Below are 20,411 nucleotides of genomic sequence, written 5' to 3' on the forward strand. Positions count from 1 at the left end.
GAGGAACACATAACGATCTCACCATCACAAATACAAAGGAGAACATGTAGAGATCTCACAATCACACATACACAGAAGAACACATAGAGATCTCACCATCACACATACACAGGAGAACATGTAGAGATCTCACCATTACACATACACAGGAGAACATGTAGAGATCTCACAATCACACATACACAGGAGAACAGGTAGAGATCTCACAATCACACATACACAGGAGAACACATAGAGATCTAACCATCACACATACACAGGAGAACACATAGAAATCTCACCATCACACATACACAGGAGAACACATAGAGATCTCACCATCACACATACACAGGAGAACACGTAGAGATCTCACCATCACACATACACAGGAGAACACATATAAATCTCACCATCACACATACACAGGAGAACACATAGAGATCTCACCATCACACATACACAGGAGAACACGTAGAGATCTCACAATCACACATATACAGGAGAACACATAGAAATCTCACCATCACACATACACAGGAGAACATGTAGAGATCTCATCATCACACATACATAGGATAACACTTAGAGGACTCCCTCTCTGATGTTATTTTTTCTTTGTTTCAGCCCTCTGAGGGACCCCCGCCATAACACCGCAGGTCCTGACACCAAGCGTCAGCGTAACAAGATGAGATCGAGGACCACTCCATATGGTAAGTGTTAGTGTCTCAGCAGAGAAAAAAAAAACTGTCAGGCATTGACTTTCTAAGACATTTGTTCACCTGCCATGTCTCGCTCTACATTTCTTGTTATTTTTTTCTTTTATGCAGATTAATCAGTCAAGAGCTAGATCACAAATACTCTTCCAGAGGAGAGGCCTAGTTGTACCAGGACAGATCCCGGCACAGGTGGCCCAAGGGAAGATCTTTGGGACACTAATACCATTTGAGGTAAGTACAAGCCAATTATAAATACAAGTATCGTATATAAAAAGTATGTAGTTGGGGGAACACATAACGATCTCACCATCACAAATACAAAGGAGAACATGTAGAGATCTCACAATCACACATACACAGGAGAACACATAGAGATCTCACCATCACACATACACAGGAGAACATGTAGAGATCTCACCATCACACATACACAGGAGAACATGTAGAGATCTCACAATCACACATACACAGGAGAACAGGTAGAGATCTCACAATCACACATACACAGGAGAACACATAGGGATCTAACCATCACACATACACAGGAGAACACATAGAAATCTCACCATCACACATACACAGGAGAACACATAGAGATCTCACCATCACACATACACAGGAGAACACATAGAGATCTAACCATCACACATACACAGGAGAACACATAGAAATCTCACCATCACACATACACAGGAGAACACGTAGAGATCTCACAATCACACATACACAAGAGAACACATAGAGATCTCACCATCACACATACACAGGAGAACACATAGAGATCTAACCATCACACATACATAGGAGAACACATAGAAATCTCACCATCACACATACACAGGAGAACACGTAGAGATCTCACAATCACACATACACAGGAGAACACATAGAGATCTCACCATCACACATACACAGGAGAACATGTAGAGATCTCACCATCACACCACATACACATGAGAACACAGAGATCTCACCATCACACATACACAGGAGAACACATAGAGATCTCACCATCACACATACACAGGAGAACATGTCGAGATCTCACCATCACACATACACAGGAGAACATGTAGAGATCTCATCATCACACATACATAGGATAACACTTAGAGGACTCCCTCTCTGATGTTATCTTTTTCTTTGTTTCAGCCCTCTGAGGGACCCCGCCATAACACCGCAGGTCCTGACACCAAGCGTCAGCGTAACAAGATGAGATCGAGGACCACTCCATATGGTAAGTGTTAGTGTCTCAGCAGAGAAAAAAAAAACTGTCAGGCATTGACTTTCTAAGAAATTTGTTCACCAGCCATGTCTCGCTCTACATTTCTTGTTATTTTTTTCTTTTCTGCAGATTAATCAGTCAAGAGCTAGATCACAAATACTGTTCCAGAGGAGAGGCCTAGTTGTACCAGGACAGATCCCGGCACAGGTGGCCCAAGGGAAGATCTTTGGGACACTAATACCATTTGAGGTAAGTACAAGCCAATTATAAATACAAGTATCGTATATAAAAAGTATGTAGTTGGGGGAACACATAACGATCTCACCATCACAAATACAAAGGAGAACATGTAGAGATCTCACTATCACACATACACAGAAGAACACATAGAGATCTCACCATCACACATACACAGGAGAACATGTAGAGATCTCACCATCACACATACACAGGAGAACATGTAGAGATCTCACAATCACACATACACAGGAGAACAGGTAGAGATCTCACAATCACACATACACAGGAGAACACATAGAGATCTCACCATCACACATACACAGGAGAACACGTAGAGATCTAACCATCACACATACACAGGAGAACACATAGAAATCTCACCATCACACATACACAGGAGAACACATAGAGATCTCACCATCACACATACACAGGAGAACACGTAGAGATCTCACCATCACACATACACAGGAGAACACATATAAATCTCACCATCACACATACACAGGAGAATACGTAAAGATCTCACCATCACACATACACAGAAGAACACGTAGAGATCTCACACACATATACAGGAGAACACATAGAAATCTCACCATCACACATACACAGGAGAACACGTAGAGATCTCACAATCACACATATACAGGAGAACACATAGAGATCTCACCATCACACATACACAGGAGAACATGTAGAGATCTCACCATCACATCACATACACATGAGAACACAGAGATCTCACCATCACACATACACAGGAGAACACGTAGAGATCTTACTATCACACATACACAGGAGAACACGTAGAGATCTCACCATCACACATACACAGGAGAACACATAGAGATCTCACCATCACACATACACAGGAGAACATGTAGAGATCTCATCATCACACATACATAGGATAACACTTAGAGGACTCCCTCTCTGATGTTATCTTTTTCTTTGTTTCAGCCCTCTGAGGGACCCCGCCATAACACCGCAGGTCCTGACACCAAGCGTCAGCGTAACAAGATGAGATCGAGGACCACTCCATATGGTAAGTGTTAGTGTCTCAGCAGAGAAAAAAAAAACTGTCAGGCATTGACTTTCTAAGAAATTTGTTCACCAGCCATGTCTCGCTCTACATTTCTTGTTATTTTTTTCTTTTCTGCAGATTAATCAGTCAAGAGCTAGATCACAAATACTGTTCCAGAGGAGAGGCCTAGTTGTACCAGGACAGATCCCGGCACAGGTGGCCCAAGGGAAGATCTTTGGGACACTAATACCATTTGAGGTAAGTACAAGCCAATTATAAATACAAGTATCGTATATAAAAAGTATGTAGTTGGGGGAACACATAACGATCTCACCATCACAAATACAAAGGAGAACATGTAGAGATCTCACTATCACACATACACAGAAGAACACATAGAGATCTCACCATCACACATACACAGGAGAACATGTAGAGATCTCACCATCACACATACACAGGAGAACATGTAGAGATCTCACAATCACACATACACAGGAGAACAGGTAGAGATCTCACAATCACACATACACAGGAGAACACATAGAGATCTCACCATCACACATACACAGGAGAACACGTAGAGATCTAACCATCACACATACACAGGAGAACACATAGAAATCTCACCATCACACATACACAGGAGAACACATAGAGATCTCACCATCACACATACACAGGAGAACACGTAGAGATCTCACCATCACACATACACAGGAGAACACATATAAATCTCACCATCACACATACACAGGAGAATACGTAAAGATCTCACCATCACACATACACAGAAGAACACGTAGAGATCTCACACACATATACAGGAGAACACATAGAAATCTCACCATCACACATACACAGGAGAACACGTAGAGATCTCACAATCACACATATACAGGAGAACACATAGAGATCTCACCATCACACATACACAGGAGAACATGTAGAGATCTCACCATCACATCACATACACATGAGAACACAGAGATCTCACCATCACACATACACAGGAGAACACGTAGAGATCTTACTATCACACATACACAGGAGAACACGTAGAGATCTCACCATCACACATACACAGGAGAACACATAGAGATCTCACCATCACACATACACAGGAGAACATGTAGAGATCTCATCATCACACATACATAGGATAACACTTAGAGGACTCCCTCTCTGATGTTATTTTTTCTTTGTTTCAGCCCTCTGAGGGACCCCGCCATAACACCGCAGGTCCTGACACCAAGCGTCAGCGTAACAAGATGAGATCGAGGACCACTCCATATGGTAAGTGTTAGTGTCTCAGCAGAGAAAAAAAAACCTGTCAGGCATTGACTTTCTAAGAAATTTGTTCACCCGCCATGTCTCGCTCTACATTTCTTGTTATTTTTTTCTTTTCTGCAGATTAATCAGTCAAGAGCTAGATCACAAATACTCTTCCAGAGGAGAGGCCTAGTTGTGCCAGGACAGATCCCGGCACAGGTGGCCCAAGGGAAGATCTTTGGGACACTAATACCATTTGAGGTAAGTACAAGCCAATTATAAATACAAGTATCGTATATAAAAATTATGTAGTTGGGGGAACACATAACGATCTCACCATCACAAATACAAAGGAGAACATGTAGAGATCTCACAATCACACATACACAGGAGAACACATAGAGATCTCACCATCACACATACACAGGAGAACACATAGAGATCTCACCATCACACATACACAGGAGAACACATAGAAATCTCACCATCACACATACACAGGAGAACATGTAGAGATCTCACCATCACACATACACAGGAGAACATGTAGAGATCTCACAATCACACATACACAGGAGAACAGGTAGAGATCTCACAATCACACATACACAGGAGAACAGGTAGAGATCTCACAATCACACATACACAGGAGAACAGGTAGAGATCTCACAATCACACATACACAGGAGAACATGTAGAGATCTCACCATCACACATACACAGGAGAATACATAGAAATCTCACCATCACACATACACAGGAGAACACATAGAGATCTCACCATCACACATACACAGGAGAATACATAGAAATCTCACCATCACACATACACAGGAGAACACATAGAGATCTCACCATCACACATACACAGGAGAATACATAGAAATCTCACCATCACACATACACAGGAGAACACATAGAGATCTCACCATCACACATACACAGGAGAACACGTACGGGATCTCACAATCACACATACACAGGAGAACACATAGAGATCTCACCATCACACATACACAGGAGAACATGTAGAGATCTCACCATCACACATACACAGGAGAACACAGAGATCTCACCATCACACATACACAGGAGAACACGTAGAGATCTCACCATCACACATACACAGGAGAACACAGTACAGATAGTATGAATCAGGACAGTACAGCCAGCCATAAAGAATTTGTACATAGACAAGTCATTGTGTTATACGGACAAGGACACAGCTGTGGGTTAGAAATTATTCCCATATCTGTCTGATTTTTTAAAATATTTTATTTTATATTGTAAATATTTTTATTTTTATATTTTATCACTAATATATAACATAAGCTCCCATTACATAACATGATATGTGGTTTACATGTTTGTCACTAAACATACACTACATAAAGTTTTTGACAAAATAAAAAAGCATATGACATCACTTGTCAGCTGGTCAGAGTCCATATAAGGCAGTGCTGCCCTCTGCTGGGTGTCATGTGACCAATATTTTCGAATCTCAACTTCAAAAAATAACTGCCATTTAAAAAAAAAAAACTACTGATTACATTTTTTTTTAAATGATAAAGCCTTTATTTAGAGTCCTGCAGTAAAAAGACAATATGAGCCAGTAAATTGCAGCCAGCCATATAGAATATGTATATAGAGAAGTCATTGCACTACATAGGGCAATGGGTATTAACAAGGACGTGGCTGTGCCATATAAATGATTCTGATATCCACCTATTTACCAACCATTCAGCATTGCATAACATAAGCACCCATTGCATAACATTACATGTTCATTACATAGCATACAGTATGTTGAATAAAGTTTTAAAAAAAACAAGACATCATATGACCGTCTAGCAAAAAATTAAATCCAGCAGAGGGCAGCGGCTTATACAGTATGAGGCAGTACGACGGTAGATTCCTCTCCAAAATTCTGTTTAATTTTCAATATGATTTATGAAGAATTTGTGTCCCCCCATGTCTCCCTCCATATTTATCATAATTTTTTCTTTCTTCTTTCCTGAAGATTTCTGAGCTTTTGTGCGATGGTTTAGCGATAAGCACAACATTTGGCTGTGTCTGGAAGATGAATAGTTACACCCCTTCAGTAACTGGAGGGAGTTTCCATCAGTCCTCCCAGGGACCCTGCTATACCACCGCAGGTCCCTACTCTTTTCCAGTAACAGGAGGGACTTACCATCAGCCCTCAGAGGGACCTTGCTAAACAATGCCAGGTCCCTATACCACTATTGTAAACGGAGAGACTTTCTATCATTCCTCCGATGGACCCTACTATACCACCGCAGGTCCTTACACCATTCCCATAACTGGAGGGACTTTCATTCAGCCCTCCCAGGGACCCTGCTATATCACGCAGGTCCCTATACCAGTGTTGTAAATGGAGAGACTTTCTATCAGTCCTCCCAGGGACCCTGCAATACCATTGCAGGTCCCTAAAACACTCCAATAACTGGAGAAACTTTTTATTAGTCCTCCCAGGGACCCTGCTATACCATCACAGGTCCCAACACCAATCTAGTAACAGGAGGGACTTTCCATCAGCCCTCTGAGGGACCCTGCCATACCATTGCAGGTCCTGACACCATTCCAGTGACCAGAGGGACTTTCCATCAGCCCTCTGAAGGACCCTGCCATACCATCGCAGGTCCTGACACTGTTTCAGTGCCTAGAGGGACTTTCCATAAGCCCTCTGAGGGACCCTGCCATACCATCGAAGGTCCCGACACCACTCTAATAACCGGAGGGACTTTCCATGAGTCCTCTGAGGGACCCTGCCATACCATTGCAGGTCCTGACACCACTCCAGTGACCAGAAGGACGTTCCATCAGCCCTCTGAGGGACCCTGCCATACCATCGCAGGTCCTAACACCACTCCAGTGACCAGAGGGACGTTCCATCAGCCCTCTGAGGGACCCTGCCATACCATTGCAGGTCCTGACACCACTACAGTAATCAGAAGGACTCTCTATCGGAAACTGGCGGGACCCTGTCATACCATCGGAGATTATCAATCAAGAGCTAGATCACAAATACTCTTCCAGAGGAGAGGTCTAGTTGTCCCATGACGGGTCCTGGCACAGGTTGGGGATGCTACGCCAGTAGCCCAAGGGAAGATCTTTGGGACACCGATACCGTTTGAGGTAAGTACAATCCAATTATAAATACAAGTTTCTTATATAAAAAGTATGTAGGTGGGGGAACACATAGAGATCACACCATCACACATATACAGGAGAACACAGAGATCGCACAATCACAAATACACAGGAGAACACAGAGATCTCACCATCACAAATACACAGGAGAACATGTAGATATCTCACCATCACACATACACAGGAGAACACATAGAGATCTCACCATCACACATACACAGGAGAACACGTAGAGATCTCACCATCACACATACACAGGAGAACACATATAAATCTCACCATCACACATACACAGGAGAACACGTAGAGATCTCACCATCACACATACACAGGAGAACACGTAGAGATCTCACAATCACACATATACAGGAGAACACATAGAAATCTCACCATCACACATACACAGGAGAACATGTAGAGATCTCATCATCACACATACATAGGATAACACTTAGAGGACTCCCTCTCTGATGTTATTTTTTCTTTGTTTCAGCCCTCTGAGGGACCCCGCCATAACACCGCAGGTCCTGACACCAAGCGTCAGCGTAACAAGATGAGATCGAGGACCACTCCATATGGTAAGTGTTAGTGTCTCAGCAGAGAAAAAAAAAACTGCCAGGCATTGACTTTCTAAGAAATTTGTTCACCTGCCATGTCTCGCTCTACATTTATTGTTATTTTTTTCTTTTATGCAGATTAATCAGTCAAGAGCTAGGTCACAAATACTCTTCCAGAGGAGAGGCCTAGTTGTACCAGGACAGATCCCGGCACAGGTGGCCCAAGGGAAGATCTTTGGGACACTAATACCATTTGAGGTAAGTACAAGCCAATTATAAATACAAGTATCGTATATAAAAAGTATGTAGTTGGAGGAACACATAACGATCTCACCATCACAAATACAAAGGAGAACATGTAGAGATCTCACAATCACACATACACAGAAGAACACATAGAGATCTCACCATCACACATACACAGGAGAACATGTAGAGATCTCACCATTACACATACACAGGAGAACATGTAGAGATCTCACAATCACACATACACAGGAGAACAGGTAGAGATCTCACAATCACACATACACAGGAGAACACATAGAGATCTAACCATCACACATACACAGGAGAACACATAGAAATCTCACCATCACACATACACAGGAGAACACATAGAGATCTCACCATCACACATACACAGGAGAACACGTAGAGATCTCACCATCACACATACACAGGAGAACACATATAAATCTCACCATCACACATACACAGGAGAACACATAGAGATCTCACCATCACACATACACAGGAGAACACGTAGAGATCTCACAATCACACATATACAGGAGAACACATAGAAATCTCACCATCACACATACACAGGAGAACATGTAGAGATCTCATCATCACACATACATAGGATAACACTTAGAGGACTCCCTCTCTGATGTTATTTTTTCTTTGTTTCAGCCCTCTGAGGGACCCCCGCCATAACACCGCAGGTCCTGACACCAAGCGTCAGCGTAACAAGATGAGATCGAGGACCACTCCATATGGTAAGTGTTAGTGTCTCAGCAGAGAAAAAAAAAACTGTCAGGCATTGACTTTCTAAGACATTTGTTCACCTGCCATGTCTCGCTCTACATTTCTTGTTATTTTTTTCTTTTATGCAGATTAATCAGTCAAGAGCTAGATCACAAATACTCTTCCAGAGGAGAGGCCTAGTTGTACCAGGACAGATCCCGGCACAGGTGGCCCAAGGGAAGATCTTTGGGACACTAATACCATTTGAGGTAAGTACAAGCCAATTATAAATACAAGTATCGTATATAAAAAGTATGTAGTTGGGGGAACACATAACGATCTCACCATCACAAATACAAAGGTGAACATGTAGAGATCTCACAATCACACATACACAGGAGAACACATAGAGATCTCACCATCACACATACACAGGAGAACATGTAGAGATCTCACCATCACACATACACAGGAGAACATGTAGAGATCTCACAATCACACATACACAGGAGAACAGGTAGAGATCTCACAATCACACATACACAGGAGAACACATAGAGATCTAACCATCACACATACACAGGAGAACACGTAGAGATCTAACCATCACACATACACAGGAGAACACATAGAGATCTCACCATCACACATACACAGGAGAACACGTAGAGATCTAACCATCACACATACACAGGAGAACACATAGAGATCTCACCATCACACATACACAGGAGAACACATAGAGATCTCACCATCACACATACACAGGAGAACACATAGAAATCTCACCATCACACATACACAGGAGAACACGTAGAGATCTCACAATCACACATACACAGGAGAACACATAGAGATCTCACCATCACACATACACAGGAGAACATGTAGAGATCTCACCATCACACCACATACACATGAGAACACAGAGATCTCACCATCACACATACACAGGAGAACACATAGAGATCTCACCATCACACATACACAGGAGAACATGTAGAGATCTCACCATCACACATACACAGGAGAACATGTAGAGATCTCATCATCACACATACATAGGATAACACTTAGAGGACTCCCTCTCTGATGTTATCTTTTTCTTTGTTTCAGCCCTCTGAGGGACCCCGCCATAACACCGCAGGTCCTGACACCAAGCGTCAGCGTAACAAGATGAGATCGAGGACCACTCCATATGGTAAGTGTTAGTGTCTCAGCAGAGAAAAAAAAAACTGTCAGGCATTGACTTTCTAAGAAATTTGTTCACCAGCCATGTCTCGCTCTACATTTCTTGTTATTTTTTTCTTTTCTGCAGATTAATCAGTCAAGAGCTAGATCACAAATACTCTTCCAGAGGAGAGGCCTAGTTGTACCAGGACAGATCCCGGCACAGGTGGCCCAAGGGAAGATCTTTGGGACACTAATACCATTTGAGGTAAGTACAAGCCAATTATAAATACAAGTATCGTATATAAAAAGTATGTAGTTGGGGGAACACATAACGATCTCACCATCACAAATACAAAGGAGAACATGTAGAGATCTCACTATCACACATACACAGAAGAACACATAGAGATCTCACCATCACATATACACAGGAGAACATGTAGAGATCTCACCATCACACATACACAGGAGAACATGTAGAGATCTCACAATCACACATACACAGGAGAACAGGTAGAGATCTCACCATCACACATACACAGGAGAACACGTAGAGATCTAACCATCACACATACACAGGAGAACACGTAGAGATCTAACCATCACACATACACAGGAGAACACATATAAATCTCACCATCACACATACACAGGAGAACACGTAAAGATCTCACCATCACACATACACAGGAGAACACGTAGAGATCTCACACACATATACAGGAGAACACATAGAAATCTCACCATCACACATACACAGGAGAACACGTAGAGATCTCACAATCACACATATACAGGAGAACACATAGAGATCTCACCATCACACATACACAGGAGAACATGTAGAGATCTCACCATCACATCACATACACATGAGAACACAGAGATCTCACCATCACACATACACAGGAGAACACGTAGAGATCTTACTATCACATATACACAGGAGAACACGTAGAGATCTCACCATCACACATACACAGGAGAACACATAGAGATCTCACCATCACACATACACAGGAGAACATGTAGAGATCTCATCATCACACATACATAGGATAACACTTAGAGGACTCCCTCTCTGATGTTATTTTTTCTTTGTTTCAGCCCTCTGAGGGACCCCGCCATAACACCGCAGGTCCTGACACCAAGCGTCAGCGTAACAAGATGAGATCGAGGACCACTCCATATGGTAAGTGTTAGTGTCTCAGCAGAGAAAAAAAAACCTGTCAGGCATTGACTTTCTAAGAAATTTGTTCACCTGCCATGTCTCGCTCTACATTTCTTGTTATTTTTTTCTTTTCTGCAGATTAATCAGTCAAGAGCTAGATCACAAATACTCTTCCAGAGGAGAGGCCTAGTTGTGCCAGGACAGATCCCGGCACAGGTGGCCCAAGGGAAGATCTTTGGGACACTAATACCATTTGAGGTAAGTACAAGCCAATTATAAATACAAGTATCGTATATAAAAAGTATGTAGTTGGGGGAACACATAACGATCTCACCATCACAAATACAAAGGAGAACATGTAGAGATCTCACAATCACACATACACAGGAGAACACATAGAGATCTCACCATCACACATACACAGGAGAACATGTAGAGATCTCACCATCACACATACACAGGAGAACATGTAGAGATCTCACAATCACACATACACAGGAGAACAGGTAGAGATCTCACAATCACACATACACAGGAGAACAGGTAGAGATCTCACAATCACACATACACAGGAGAACAGGTAGAGATCTCACAATCACACATACACAGGAGAACATGTAGAGATCTCACCATCACACATACACAGGAGAATACATAGAAATCTCACCATCACACATACACAGGAGAACACATAGAGATCTCACCATCACACATACACAGGAGAACATGTAGAGATCTCACCATCACACATACACAGGAGAACATGTAGAGATCTCACAATCACACATACACAGGAGAACAGGTAGAGATCTCACAATCACACATACACAGGAGAACAGGTAGAGATCTCACAATCACACATACACAGGAGAACAGGTAGAGATCTCACAATCACACATACACAGGAGAACATGTAGAGATCTCACCATCACACATACACAGGAGAATACATAGAAATCTCACCATCACACATACACAGGAGAACACATAGAGATCTCACCATCACACATACACAGGAGAATACATAGAAATCTCACCATCACACATACACAGGAGAACACATAGAGATCTCACCATCACACATACACAGGAGAACACGTACGGGATCTCACAATCACACATACACAGGAGAACACATAGAGATCTAACCATCACACATACACAGGAGAACATGTAGAGATCTCACCATCACACATACACAGGAGAACACAGAGATCTCACCATCACACATACACAGGAGAACACGTAGAGATCTCACCATCACACATACACAGGAGAACACGTAGAGATCTCACCATCACACATACACAGGAGAACACGTAGAGATCTCACCATCACACATACACAGGAGAACATGTAGAGATCTCACCATCACACATACACAGGAGAATACATAGAGATCTCACCATCACACATACACGGGAGAACACATATATTGATGTATCTCCGCAGTGCCCCAATATGCCAGAAAGTCGTTGGAAGTTAGTATAGTCTCTGTCTCTTATTCTATAGATTCATACAACACTGCAATTTATTGTAAAACCTATATGGGAAAAAAGTAAACTGCGGGGGATGACGTTACGCTCCTTCTGGCAATATTCCAGAGAATGCTGAAGATACAAAATGTCACAAGAAGCTCCTCCAGCTCAGCGCAGGAGAGTTTTCTCATGAGATTTGGTTACTCGGTACTCCCTAGGATCTCGCCAGGGGAACTGTACCTAGGCCCCACATGGAAGTCGGGAGTTTGACCCCATACACACTATTAGATTTTCTGCAGATTTTTGTTTTCAGATTTAGCAAAACCATATAATATGAGGTCAAACCTTAAGAGTTTCAATTTGTATGCAATCCGACAGGCCCTTGCACTATATGGTTTTGGTAAATCTGAAAGCAAAAATCTGCAGAAAATCTAATAATGTGTATGGGGTCTAAGGTAAGTATAGATAAAGTCATTGTAAAGTCTCCTTTAAAAAAAAACAAAAAACAAACGTTATAATTACCTGCGCTGTGCAGTTGGTTTTGCATAGAGTGGCCTGAATCCTCCTCTTCTCGGGTCACTTTTCTGTGAACCTGGCCCCTCCCTCCTGTTGAGTGCCCTCACAGCAAGCAGCTTGCTATGTGGCACCCGAGCTAAGCCTCAGCTCCCTGTGTCCATTCAGACACAGAGCCGTGACCTGGCCACGCCCCCCCCCTCTCTCTCCTGATTGGCTGATTGAATTTGACTGACAGCAATGGGAGCCAATCACGCCATGCTGCTGTCTTAGCCAATGAGGAGGGGAGTCCTGAGCAGCTGGGAAGACATGTGCAGAATGAAAAAATTGATTTTGCTTTGATTCGTTATTTACATAAATTTGTTTAGTTCAATGCGTTTCATTCATGTCATTTGTTTTCGGAATTTATTTTGTTTATTCATTTTCAAAACGATTTTCGAATTTACAAAACTATTCAAATTCAAAAAGTAATAGAATAGAAAAAAAAAAAATTCTTTTTTCTATTGTATGCCTTATGTATTTTCTATTCTATTTTATTCTCTTTGGAAATTGGAAAACTATTCAAACTAAAAAAATATTCAAAAAGTTTTCTTTATTTCGGATGGACACTCCTGCAACATTGCTGGATAAAGATGGGCTCAGGTAAGTATTGGGGGGCTGAGGGGGCTGCTACACACAGAAGGTTTTGTTTTTATCTTAATGCATAGAATGCATCAAGATAAAAAAAAAAACCTTCTGACTTTACAACTCTTTTAATAACTTCTCCCCTGCTTTTTTTTATATTGCAGCATTGTGGGGGAGGGGGAGCAAAATAACTAAATGGACCTTGCGTTATGCTGAAAATAACAATTTTAGTGATCACAATACACACACCTTTTAAGATATATGGAAGAGAACTAATTTTTACCTCTTTTTATAGGAAGTGAGATGTGAAGTCTACACGATGGCAGCAAGCAGGAGACAAGTCCCGGTGTTCTGCCGTATAGTGTCCGGCCATCAAGAAGTGTCCGCCCCGTACTGCGCATGCGCAGTACGGAGCAGACGAAGCTTTGGAAAATCTCCGAAGCTGAACGGCGCCTGCGCCGTGAGTGGAGGTGGTAGCCCCACCATCCAAGCGGACATAGGGTTGTGAATATTAGAGGGCCCCTCGCGGACGAGCTTCGCTCGCCACGCTTCGGGCTCGGCCTCGCTGCGCTCGGCTCTTTTTTATTCCTGCTCTATGTCCACTTGGATGATGGGGCTAGAACATGGACTCACGGCGCAGGCGCCGTTCAACCTCGGCAATTTTCGGAATCTGTGTTGCTGTGTACTGCGCATGCGCAGTATGCAGCGGACACTATCGAATGGAGGACGTTATATGACAAGACACCGGCACCAGTGGCGGCTGCGAGTTCTTTACCTGCACACATATGTGATCTGTCCTCCCAGGGACGAGGGAAAAAAGAGACCCAACGACGCTGACCATCCATGCAGAAAAAGGATAAAGCGATCTCATGGAATGTCTACAGTGAGTATAGTCCCCAACTTTCATTTTTTCAGTAACTAGAAGTATATTCCATGACATAACATAGCTCACAACTGTCCCTGATTTTAAGGGACTGTCCCTGATTTGGAAGAAAGTCCTTCTGTCCCTCTTTCTTCTGCACTTTTCTAATTCAGAAATTCGGCTACATTCAAATTTCTGAATAACGAAAATTTGTCCGAATTTTATTTTGGAACGAAATGAACCGCACATGTGTCTACAGCTGAGACAGGTAAGTATTGGGGGGAGGGGCTGAGGGAGGCGGCTACACACAAAAGTTATTTTTTTTCAAAAAAACATTCTGACTTTACAATTCCTTTAATAACTTCTTCCCTGCTTTTTTTATATTGCAGTATTATGGGGGGGGCAAAATAAAGAAATGGACCTTGCGTTATGCTGAAAATAACAACAATTTTAGTGATCACAATACACACCTTTTAATATATGTGTAAGAGAACAAATTTTTACCTCTTTTTATAGGAACTGAGATGTGAAGACAACATCATGGCAGCAAGCAGGAGACAAGTCCCCGAACCAGTGGCGGCTGCAAGTTTGTTTTCTGCACCAGTGTCGGCTGCAAATTTGTTTCCCACACTAGTGTTGGCTGCGAGTTCGTGTCCTGCACCAGTGTTGGCTGCGAGTCCGTTTCCAGCACCAGTGTCGGCTGCGAGTTCGTTTCCCGCACCAGTGGCAGCTGCAAGTTCGTGTCCCGCACCAGTAGCAGCTGCAAGTTCGTTTCCTGCACCAGTGGCAGCTGCAAGTTCGTTTCCTGCACCATTGGCGGCTGCCACTCAGACTTCCACCACAACAGAAGTAAACACATCTGACCAGTCCTCCCAGGGAACAGGTGCGGCTACAAGTCAGATCCCCACACCAGTGGAGGCTGCTACCAAAAGTCCCAGGTTTTACAGACTAAAGAGGACCAACGACGTCGCCCATCAATGCAGCAGTAGGAAGAAATGTTCTTGGCATGGAATGTCTTCTAAAGTGAGTATAGTCCCCGACTCTCATTTTTTGAATACACTACAAGTATATTCCATACCATAACATAGCTCCCAACTGTCCCTGATTTCAACGTACTGTCCCTGATTTCAACGTACTGTCCCTGATTTGGAAAAAAGTCCCTCTGTCCCTCTTTCCTCCTCATTTTGGTCCGATCTATTTAGTTGTATATAAAATGCACTATTTATCTTTCAAAAAGTATTTCTCAGTGCTAAACCTTTCACCCACTTTATAATTTGCTGTAAATTCCAAAGGCCAATATAAAAGAATAGTAGTGGTAAAAAAGCACTTGTGGGTTTAACTAGTAATTTTTAGATTTTTAGATTAGATTTATGGCATTTTTTATTATTTTTTATTTTTTTACTAGTAATGGCGGCGAGCTGTGATTTTTATCAGGACTGCAACATTATGGCAGGCACATCAGACACTTTTGACACATTTTTAAAACCATTGACAATACAGCGTTTAGTGCTATAAAAATGCACTGATTACAGTGTAAATGTCACTGGCAGGGAAGGGGTTAACACTAGGGGACGATGAATGGGTTAATTATGTTCCCTGACTGTATGTTCTAACTGTAGGAGGAGGGGACTGACTATAGGAGATGACAGATCGTGGTTCCTAGCTATTGGGAACTCACAATCTGTCTCTTCTCTCCTCACAGAACAGGAATTTGTATGTTTACACACACGAGTCCCTGTCCTGCCTTTCATGCCCGCGATCGCGCGTGGCTGGCAGTCATAGCTACTGCCAGCCGCGAGCATCGGCACCCCTGGAGTGCAGGGCACTTGCTATCCCACTTAAAGGAGCCGACATACAACTATGACGGCTCGCGTGATCGTGCCGACCTGCCGCTGTATAATGACGGCGGCTGGTTGGAAATTTTAAGATAAGTGGATCAGAACTCATTTTCTCTTCTTTTTTATAGGACATGAAATGCTGATACTTAATGAATGGACCAAGCAAAAAACAAACGAAAAGAAGAATCAAGTTCAAGTCTAAAACTACTCTGCATTTTTAACCACCATCTGGTTGGTGAGCACTTGAATGGTACACCAGCACTTCCTCTATTGTGTTCACCTAAAAGGCATTTCTACTTCTGCAGAGCTGTGCAGGGAAGCTGCTCTCACAGATCCCACTTATTCTGGAGGGCTGTCACAAAAAGAGAGAAATAAAAGAGGATGGATGGAGAAAGAAAGAATAATGGAAAAAAGGAAAGAAAGAAATAAAGAAAGGAAGAAAAGAAGGAGGAAGGAAAGAAAGAAAGCAGGGAAGAAAGATGGAAGGAAAGAAAGAAAGAAAGAAAGAAAGAAAGAAAGAAAGAAAGAAAGAAATGAAAGAGAGAGGGATGGTGGGAGAAAGAATGTGAAGTGCACAGAGCCTCCTTTCCTCCCTCTCTCCCCAGCACATAGAGACACTACTAATCCTTTAGCTGCTATCTAGCTTGACCCCATTGGTACTTCACCTGCTGCCCAAACAGATTCCACTGATCCTTTACCCACTGACTAGTCTGATGCCACTGATCCTCTACCTACTGTCCACTCTGACGACTAATCCTTTACTTGCTATCCAGCTTGAATCCATTGGTACTTCACCTGCTGCCCAGCCAGATTCCACTGATCATTACCCGCTGACCAACCTGACTTCATGGATACGCCACCAGCTATCAAATCTGATGCCACTGATCTTCTACCTACTGTTTAGGCTGACACTACTAATCATTTACCCTCTATCTAGCTTGACTCCATTGGTACTTCACCTGCTGCCCAGACAGATTCCACTGATCCTTTATCCACTGACCAGCCTGATATGCCACCAGCTATCCAGTCTGATGCCACTGATTCTCTACCTACTGTCAACTCTTACTACTAATCCTTTACTTGCTATCCAGCTTGAATCCATTGGTATTTCACCTGTTGCCCAGCCATATGCCACTGATCCTTTATCTGCTGACAAGCCTGATGTTGCTTATATACCACCTGCTGCCCAGCCTGCTTCTGCTAGTTTTGTGCCTGCTGCCCAGTTAGTCTCTGGTACTAGGGTCAAGATATCACCAGCTCCAGAGTTCTAATACCTCTGCTTCTCCATGCTTGTTGCATGCCTGGCATGGGTTACCCGTTTGGTCTAAGGTTTCTTTAGACAAATTTCATGAGCCATTTGCTTAGGTTGTGTCAAAGCCTGGTGGTCCAGACATCTCCTTTTTATTTACAGCTCCAGTAGTAGAGGTGTTCTGGGTAAGGGCAGATTTCCATCTGAATTTTGTCCTGATCCAAATGTAATGTGTGCCTCTGCGATTCCAAGGGTGTTAGGGGACCTTTGCTGGGGAACCAATGTCTTGGAAAGACCTGGGCGACTGTTAAAATACACTTACACTTACAGCTCCAATAGTAGAGGTGTTCTAGGTGAGGGCAGATTTTCATCTGATGTTTGGCCTGATCCAGTTGTAATGTGTACCCCTGCCACTCCAAGGGCATTAGGGGACCTTTTCTGGGGAACCAATGTCTTGGTAAGACCTGGGTGACTGTTAAAATACACTTAGCCCTTGTACACATGGTCGGATATTCCGATGGACAATGTCCGATCGGACCGTGTTGTCGGATAATCCGACAGTGTGTGGGCTCCATCGGACTATTTCCATCGGAATATCCGACGGACCAAGTTTGAGAGCTTGGCTATAAAACTTTCCGACAACATGATCCGACGCGTCAGTTCCGGTTGTGTGTAGCCTAGTCCGACGGACAAGGTGCCGCGCATGCTCACAATAAAATTCTGAGACGGAAGCGCTCAGTCAGGTAAAACTACCGCTCGTAATCGATATAGCACATTCGTCACGCTGCAATGTTAAAAATTCTTTAATGCAGCGCATTCTCTTTTTCTTTATAATGCTACAAGAATGAAGTTGTTTTGCTGCTCATATTCACACACACTTCTCCAAAACTTATTTCTTTATTCCTCATTTCATGAATACAATATTTTAATTCGTCACATCTCCCCAATCATTTTGTTGTTTTTTGTTTTTAAATTTTGTGGTTGGTATTTTTAATCAAGATCTCCTTTTTTGACAGTTTGCTCATCTTTGTATTTTTGTTTGGTGTGTTTTGTGTGTCAACTCACCACAACACCATTATTATCTTTTTATTTTATTGTTTTATTTTTTAATCTCGAGGAGGTTGTTTGGTGTTGGTGCCCCTTGTTATTAATTTGACTTTGTATTTTTTAAATGTACCTGCCTACTCACAAATAAACTGTCCTTTTTGAAGTAAAACACATAGGCAAGTATTTCTTTGACCAAAAGAAACCTTTATTTAGGTGTCAGTAACAAATAAAGAGGGAGGCAGCACTGGAGAAACTGGGGAGATTAGCGAAGCCTTTGGCCCCCAGGGCACACATCAACTAGTTAAACGCAAAAATTGGTGGCCTGAGGAGTACATATCTGAGGGAGAGCAGTCTGGTCCTGAAGTCCAAGAAACCCGGAACAGCAGCAGATGACATCTATGTCCCCAGGCTGTGGTCATACAAGAGGCTGCATCTTCTGTCAGACCAGACTGAACCCAGCTTATCACTCTCTGGTCTTCCTTCCACACTTCTTTCCAGGCTGTGGCTGTGGTGCTGGAGGTGTGGCAGAAGGAGGAGGAGGAGGAGGGGCATGGTCCAAATCACACAAGTGTGTTGCTTGTGTGATTTGGCCCAACAGCCCCTTGTTGAGGGTGTGGATGATGAGCTCCTCACACAAGATCTGTTGCCCCTCCTCCATTTGCTGGAGTTTGCAGGCAGCCAAGGTGGCAAAGGCCTCTTGATATGTGGGGGTGGCTTTGAGGGCTGCTGAAGCCTCCCCGATGATCTTCAGAGCCGACTCCTCCACATTCCTCCCCTTTCTGGCCCTTTTGTGTGGAAGGCGGAGGGGAGGGACCTGTGATTCAGTCAGGCTCCTCCGCCCACCCACCGCTTGGCTGCCGCTTACCCCTGCCTCCTCCTGGCTGCCACTTTCCACAGCCACCTCCTGGCTGCTGCATTCCACACCCTCCTCCTGGCTGATGTCTTCCTGTGTATGAAAAAGGGACATAGTTTTAAATATGGAAAAGAGGACAGAGAGGTAAATGGGACTGTTGCGGTGCTAATAGTAGTGAGAGAAATGATATATTTGTAAAAAAGAATATTTTATTAAATATACTAAAAACAGCATAAGGAGTACAGTAAGTTCAAAATTTTGAAACTACAGATATTGATGTCTATACAGACAGTATTCACAATCCATCAGTTAATTGAAATGACAAATTTCTTGGCTATTCAGATGAAAAATCCCGACATGTTTCGCCTGCACCGAGGCTTCTTCAGGGGAGCCAATAATTGATGGAAGAATATTTTTTTTTTTTTATTTAAAAAAAAAAAC

General features: G+C 42.8%; 1 long non-coding RNA gene across 2 annotated transcripts; it reads left to right on the forward strand.

The window, feature by feature from the left end:
- The first annotated feature begins 614 nt into the window (after window positions 1–614).
- On the forward strand, window positions 615–19,248 carry LOC143974166 (uncharacterized). Of its 2 annotated transcripts, XR_013272179.1 has the most exons (17): window positions 615–692; window positions 810–929; window positions 1,851–1,935; window positions 2,053–2,172; window positions 3,127–3,211; window positions 3,329–3,448; window positions 4,402–4,486; window positions 4,604–4,723; window positions 8,127–8,211; window positions 9,312–9,431; window positions 10,279–10,363; window positions 10,481–10,600; window positions 11,443–11,527; window positions 11,645–11,764; window positions 14,417–15,004; window positions 15,500–16,006; window positions 16,950–19,248. It is a non-coding gene; the product is annotated as an uncharacterized LOC143974166 (long non-coding RNA). The 2 variants fall into 2 exon arrangements; XR_013272180.1 differs by lacking the exon at window positions 14,417–15,004.
- The last annotated feature ends 1,163 nt before the right edge of the window (window positions 19,249–20,411 follow it).

This window comes from Lithobates pipiens, unplaced genomic scaffold (genome assembly GCF_037356315.1).
Source record: "Lithobates pipiens isolate NorthernLeopardFrog02 unplaced genomic scaffold, aLitPip1_a1.2 Scaffold_1, whole genome shotgun sequence".
In the NCBI taxonomy this organism is placed as follows: Eukaryota; Metazoa; Chordata; class Amphibia; order Anura; family Ranidae; genus Lithobates; species Lithobates pipiens.